The following is a 6059-nucleotide window of genomic DNA, read 5'->3' on the forward strand; positions in this document are numbered from 1 at the left end:
ACAATCATAATAATCTGAGGGTCAGTGGAACAGAATAAAAGATGCAGAAATAACTCCCTTATTTCTGATAAAGGGGCCAAACACCTTAACTGGAAGAAAGTCTTTAACAAATGTTGCTGGGAAAAATGGTTTTCCACAAACTGAAGTCTAAACCTAGACCCTTATCTCACTATATATTAAACTAAAATCTCTCTTTCCAGGTGTCCTCGTGAGAGTGACATCATCTTTAAACCTTCTGTGTCAATCCCTGATACACCGCAGTGATGCTCAGGAAAGACAGGGCAACCTGGAAATCCAACTACTTCCTTAAGATCGTCCAACTTTTGGATGATTATCCAAAATGCTTCATTATAGGAGCAGACAATGTAGGCTCCAAGCAGATGCAGCAGATCTAAATGTCCCTCCAAGGGCAGGCTGTGGTGCTGATGGGCAAGAACACCATGATGTGCAAGGCCATCAGAGGACATCTGGAACACAACCCAGCTCTGGAGAAACTATTGCCTTATATCCAGGGGAATGTGAGCTTTGTGTTCACCAAGGAGGACCTCACTGAGATCAGGGATATGCTGCTGGCCAATAAGGTGCCTGCTGCTGCCCATGCATGTGCCATTGCACCACGTGAAGTCACTGGGCCTGCCCAGAACACTGATCTGGGGCCCAGGACGACCTCCTTCTTCCAGGCTCTGGGCATCACCACTAAAATTTCCAGGGGCACCATTGAAATCCTTAGTGATGTGCAGCTGATTAAGACTGGGGACAGGGGCCAGGGAGATGGCTCAGGAGAATAAGCTCTTTGCCTGGCAGGCACAAGGGCCTGAGTTCAATCCCTGGTTCCAAGAAAAAAAAAAAAAAAAGACTGGGGACAAAGTGGGAGCCAGAGAGGCAACCCTCCTGAACATGTTGAATATCTCCCATTCTCCTTTGGGCTGATCATTCAGCAAGTGTTTGACAACGGAAGCATCTACAACCCAGATGTGCTTGACATCACAGAGGAAACTGCATTCTCACTTTCTGGAGGGCATCCACAATGCTGCCAGTGTCTGTCGGCAGATTGGTCACCCAGCTGTTGCATCAGTGCCCCATTCTATCATCAATAGGTACAAGCGGGTCCTGGCTTTTTTGTCTGTGGAGACTGATTACACCTTCCCACTTGCTGAAAAGATCAAGGCCTTCTTAGCTGATCCATCTGCATTTGTGGCTGCTGCCCCTGTGTCCGCAGCCACCACTGCTGTTCCTGCTGCTGCAGCTGCCCCAGCCAAGGTGGAAATCAAGGAAGAGTTGGAGGAGTCACATGAGGATATGGGATTTGGTCTCTTTGACTGATCACCAAAAAGCAAACTATTCAGCCCGCCTGATTGGCAAAAAGAAAGGAATAAAGGCATAATTCTGTTTCACAAATAAAAATAAAAATAAACTAAAATCAAAATAGATTAAAGGTCTAAATACTAAAACAGCAACTTAATCTGTTGGAAGACAGAATAGATAAAACTCTTAAAGACACAAATGCAAAGACTATAAATAAAACCCCAACTGCATAGGAAATATTTCAAAGAATCAACAACTGGGATCACATCATGTTAAAAAGCTTTTGCAAAAAAAAAAAAAAAAAAAAAAAAGCTTTTGCATGATAAAGGAAACCACTGACAGAGTGAAGAGACAACACAAGGAATGGGGGAAAAATTTACCAGCTGTTCTTCAGACAAAGAACTAATGTCTTCAATGAAAAAAACACCAAAAAATCAGATGCCCACAATTTAAAGACCTAATCCAAAGGCCAATGAGATAGCTCAGCAGATTAAGTGCCTACTTAGGCAAGCGCAGGGACCAGGGTTTGATCCCCAGTACTGCATGCCGAGCTGGCTCCACCCCCGGGTGCACTGAGCCTGCGACCAAGACTGGGCACAGTGGCACACGCCTGTAATCCCAGCACTGGGGAGACTGAAAGCAGGAAGATCACTGAGTCCAAGATGTGGAGTGAGACGCTGTACCAAATACACTTTTTTTTTTTTTTTTTTTTTTTTTTGGCGGAACCAGGGATTGAACTCAGCCCCTTGCACTTGCCAGGGAAGCATTTATTCCACTGAACCATCTCCCTGACCCCTCAAATACATTTAAAAAAAAAAAAAAAAGCCTAATCCAAAAATGGGCATCTGAAACAAACAGATGTTTCTCAGATGAAGAAGTACAAAGAGCAATACATATATGAAAAAAATGTTCGGGCCGGGGAGATGGCTCAGTGGCATAAGCGCTTCCCTGGCAAGCGCAAGGATCTGAGTTCAATCCCCGGTTCCGCAAAAAAAAAAAAAAGAAAAAAAATGTTCAACATCTCTGGTCTTTAGAGAAATGCAAATTAAAACAACACTCAGATTCCATCTCACTCCAGAAAGAGTGGCTGTCATCAAGATATCAACCAAGGGGGCTGGCGAGATGGCTCAGTGGTCTAAAGCACCTACTTGGAACAAGCTTGGCAAAGCACAGGGACCGCGGTTCGATCCCCCAGCACCACATGCCAGCCAGCCCCGCCCCCTGGTGGGCTGAGCTGGCCACACACACACACACACAATAAATAAATGTAATAAATAAAAATAAATAAATAATTTTTAAAAAAAAAAGTTAAAAAAAAAAAAAAAAGATATCAACCAAGGACAAATGCTGCCAAGGCTATGGGGAAAAAACCCTCCTCCACTGTTGGCAGAAGTGCAAATTGGCACCGTTAATGTGGAAATCAGGGTCTGGGGAGAGAGCCCAGAGGTCTAAGAGCCTGCCTGGTAAGCACAAGGTCCTGAGTTTGACTCCCAGTACCACATGCCGTGCTGGCCCCAAAGCCAAGTATGGTGGCACACACCTGTAATCTCAGCACTGGGAAGGCTGAAACAGGATGATCAATACAAGCTGCATAGCGAGACCCTGAACCAAAGGAATATATATATATATACTTTTGTGTGTGTGTGTGTGTGTGTGTGTGTGTGTGTGTGGTACTGGGTATTGAACTGAGGACCTTGCACTTACCAGGCAAGTGCTTATTCTACTGAGCTATCTCCCCAGCCCAATAACTTTTTTTAAAAAAAGAAAACAAACAAAAACATAATGTTCAAGAGCATTAAAACAATTCATCATAACTGGGACCTCAGAAAAAGGAATAATAGCATATAAAACAAAAATGAGTCGTTTAAGTATGGAAAGCAGTATGGCAATTTCTCCCAAAACTAAAAATAAGGACTAGCAACATAGCGCAACAGACTAAGCTCCTGCTTTGGCAAGCACAGGGACCAGGGTTGGATCCCTGGTTCCACATGCTGAGCCGGCCCTGCCCCTGTGGCGCGCTGAGTCAGCAAGTGAGTACAGGGCGTGGTAGTGCACCTGTAATCCTAGTGCTGGGAGGGCTGTAAACAAGAGGACCACTACGAATTCGATCTGTGCAGTGAGACCCTGTACCAAATACATAAATGAAAAGAAAAAAAAAACCTGTAATTTTAGAGATTCCATTTGACCCAGCTATTCCCCTTCTAAATATTTCCTGAAAGAGTTAAAAAGCATCACACCACAGCGATATACACACACTCATGTTTATAGCAGCACTATTTGTGACAGCTGGATTTAGATATAGCCTAGATGTCCATGAGTAGATGAATGGATAAGAAAACAGAGGACGCCATTTCACAAGGAGAGCAGCAGGAAACTAGGGGAGTGGGCAGGGGTGGAATAAACTAGGATTTCAGAGCTCAAGCGGCTCCTCGCTGTTCATGGTTATCTTCAGTGCTCTCTTCATTAAAGAGGACAAGGAGCAATGGAAGACTCTCACAGGAAGCAGTGGCTGTAGGAAAGCTCCTCCCCCTTGTGGCTAGTCTGTGGCCTTGCAGTCTCAGCACAGCTGTTGGCTTGAAACCTGCCGCCGTGGACCCTTCACCCATCCTGTCATGATCATTCTCACCACGTTCAAGATGCCCCTCTCCAGCACCCTGCCTGCATCCTCCAGGAAGGAGGGAAGCAGCCAAGACTGTGGGTTGGCAAAGGGATGGATCACATGTTAGCTGGGAAAACCTGTTCCTAGTCCTACTGAGTTATATAGCTCCTTCCTAAGCAAGAGATAGGAACCAAAAATTATATAGACAAAACCCTGCCTGCCAGGAGTCAAAGATCTGGGAGGCAACAGGAGACCCAATGACGTGCTTTTCGACAGGCCAGCATTGCAAATGGAAGAAGAGAGAATTTTCCTTGTGGCACCCAGGCACACGCCAGAATTAGGTGCCAGATCCACCCAGTGAGTCCTGGATCCCTCCCCAAGAAAAGAGGCCTGGGAGGGGTGGGGTATGCTGAGCTTTTGAGGGGACAATGAGACCCAAGAATGTCAGACTGCTTGTCTTTGTGGTTCTCCTCCCACTAGGCCAGGCTTTTAAGCTATAGCCCCAAGGAGAGGCCCACTACGCTCCTCCTAGTCCAGTGGTGGTGAACCTATGGCGCTGATGTCACAGCAGGTTGTTCGTATCACTGAAAGCTCTGTCATTGTGTTTTTCTTTTAATGTGTGAGGTTTTGGTTGCGGGGGGTTCTTTTTTTTTTTTCTTTTGAAACTAAAACCTCAGTATTCAGTCTTAATTACAGTGTTGGTTGGTACTTTGCAATAAATAAGTGGGTTTGGGATTGGTAGTCTGGGCAATCTCTAAAAGGTTCGCCATCACTGCCCTAGGCTGTGTCCGTCTGGAAGCACTGGTGAAACTGGACCCTGTTGGTTCACCTCCCCGATCCTCTGGAGATGGGCCCATATCTCTTGAACATCATACCTCTAGAAGCTACAAAATGGATCAACAAAGCCTTTTTTTTTTCTTTATAAGAAAAATAACAGATATCTAGAAGCTCTATTTTAAGCCTGAAGCAATGGTTTTGTTTGAACAAAGCAACATGGGTGGTCCCTTGAGTGTGCTGAACACTGGAACTTTGGTGTCTCATTGAGATCAGAGAGTGACTTACACCAATTTTGGGGTGTTTCTGTCAGTGTCGAGCTTCTAGTGAGTGTTGCGATAGAGGACTTTGCAACATACCGCTTTGCTTTCCATTGTAATCTATATTCTTACACTGTCTAACAATATGAGATTCTCTAAGGACTCCATTTTCCTCTTCTTTATAATGAAGGAAGAAAATTAAGATAATTTTGACAAGTCCTCTCAACTCCAACTTTTGGGCAGCCTAAAACTGTCTTTACAAAATGATGACTACTTAGGAAGTCAGAGTCTCAGAAAGCACTGGAGAGTTCACGGGGAATTTCTGTCCAGCATCCAGTTAGGTGCTCAATAATGGTTAGCAGAAGTGGAAAAATTCTGGCTTCTGTAAGGAAGAGTCACCACCCCTGGACAGCCCTGGAGCCCATAAAATAGGGAATCTGAGGGGAGAGACAGGAGGAGAAGAAGAATGGGAAGTTGAAGGGAGGGGAGCAAAGCAGAGCACGCTGGAGAGTTTCTGGGTAGTGCTGATGTGGGGGGAGGCAGTGATCCTGGGGCCCTTTCACTGGCTTATCAGTGTCTCCAAGCTTCCCCTTCCTTAGATTCTTGTTGCAAACCCTCTCCCACAGAAGAAATCAGACACTAAGTAAACCATTGTCCTTCATCTTATGGAAAGATTTGAGTGGGAAACAAACATAATTCACCTACCCCTTCTCCAACTTCTCCTTTTTTTATCTTATAGTAAGATTTCTTTTTAAGGTATAATTTATAAACCTGTCACATGTACAGATACATATAGTCGCCACAATAAGTATACAGAATAATTGCATTGCTCTAAAAATGCTCCTGAGCAAAATCCTTGTTTAACATAATTATAATTTTGTCTTCTCAAGAATGTCATAAAGGAGGCCGGGGAGATGGCTCAGTAGAATATGCTTGCCTGGCAAGCACAGGGGCCTGAGTTCAATCCCCAGTTCTGAAAAGAAAAAAAGTCATAAATATAGAATCATATGCTACAGAAGCTTTTGAGGCACACTTCCATGTAGCATAATGCCTTTGAAATTCATCCAAGTAATTAGGGATATCAGCTGTTCAATCTTTTCTTTTCTTTTTTTTTTTTTTTT

Source organism: Octodon degus, unplaced genomic scaffold, assembly GCF_000260255.1.
Source record: "Octodon degus isolate 3935 unplaced genomic scaffold, OctDeg1.0 scaffold00286, whole genome shotgun sequence".
Lineage (NCBI taxonomy): Eukaryota > Metazoa > Chordata > Mammalia > Rodentia > Octodontidae > Octodon > Octodon degus.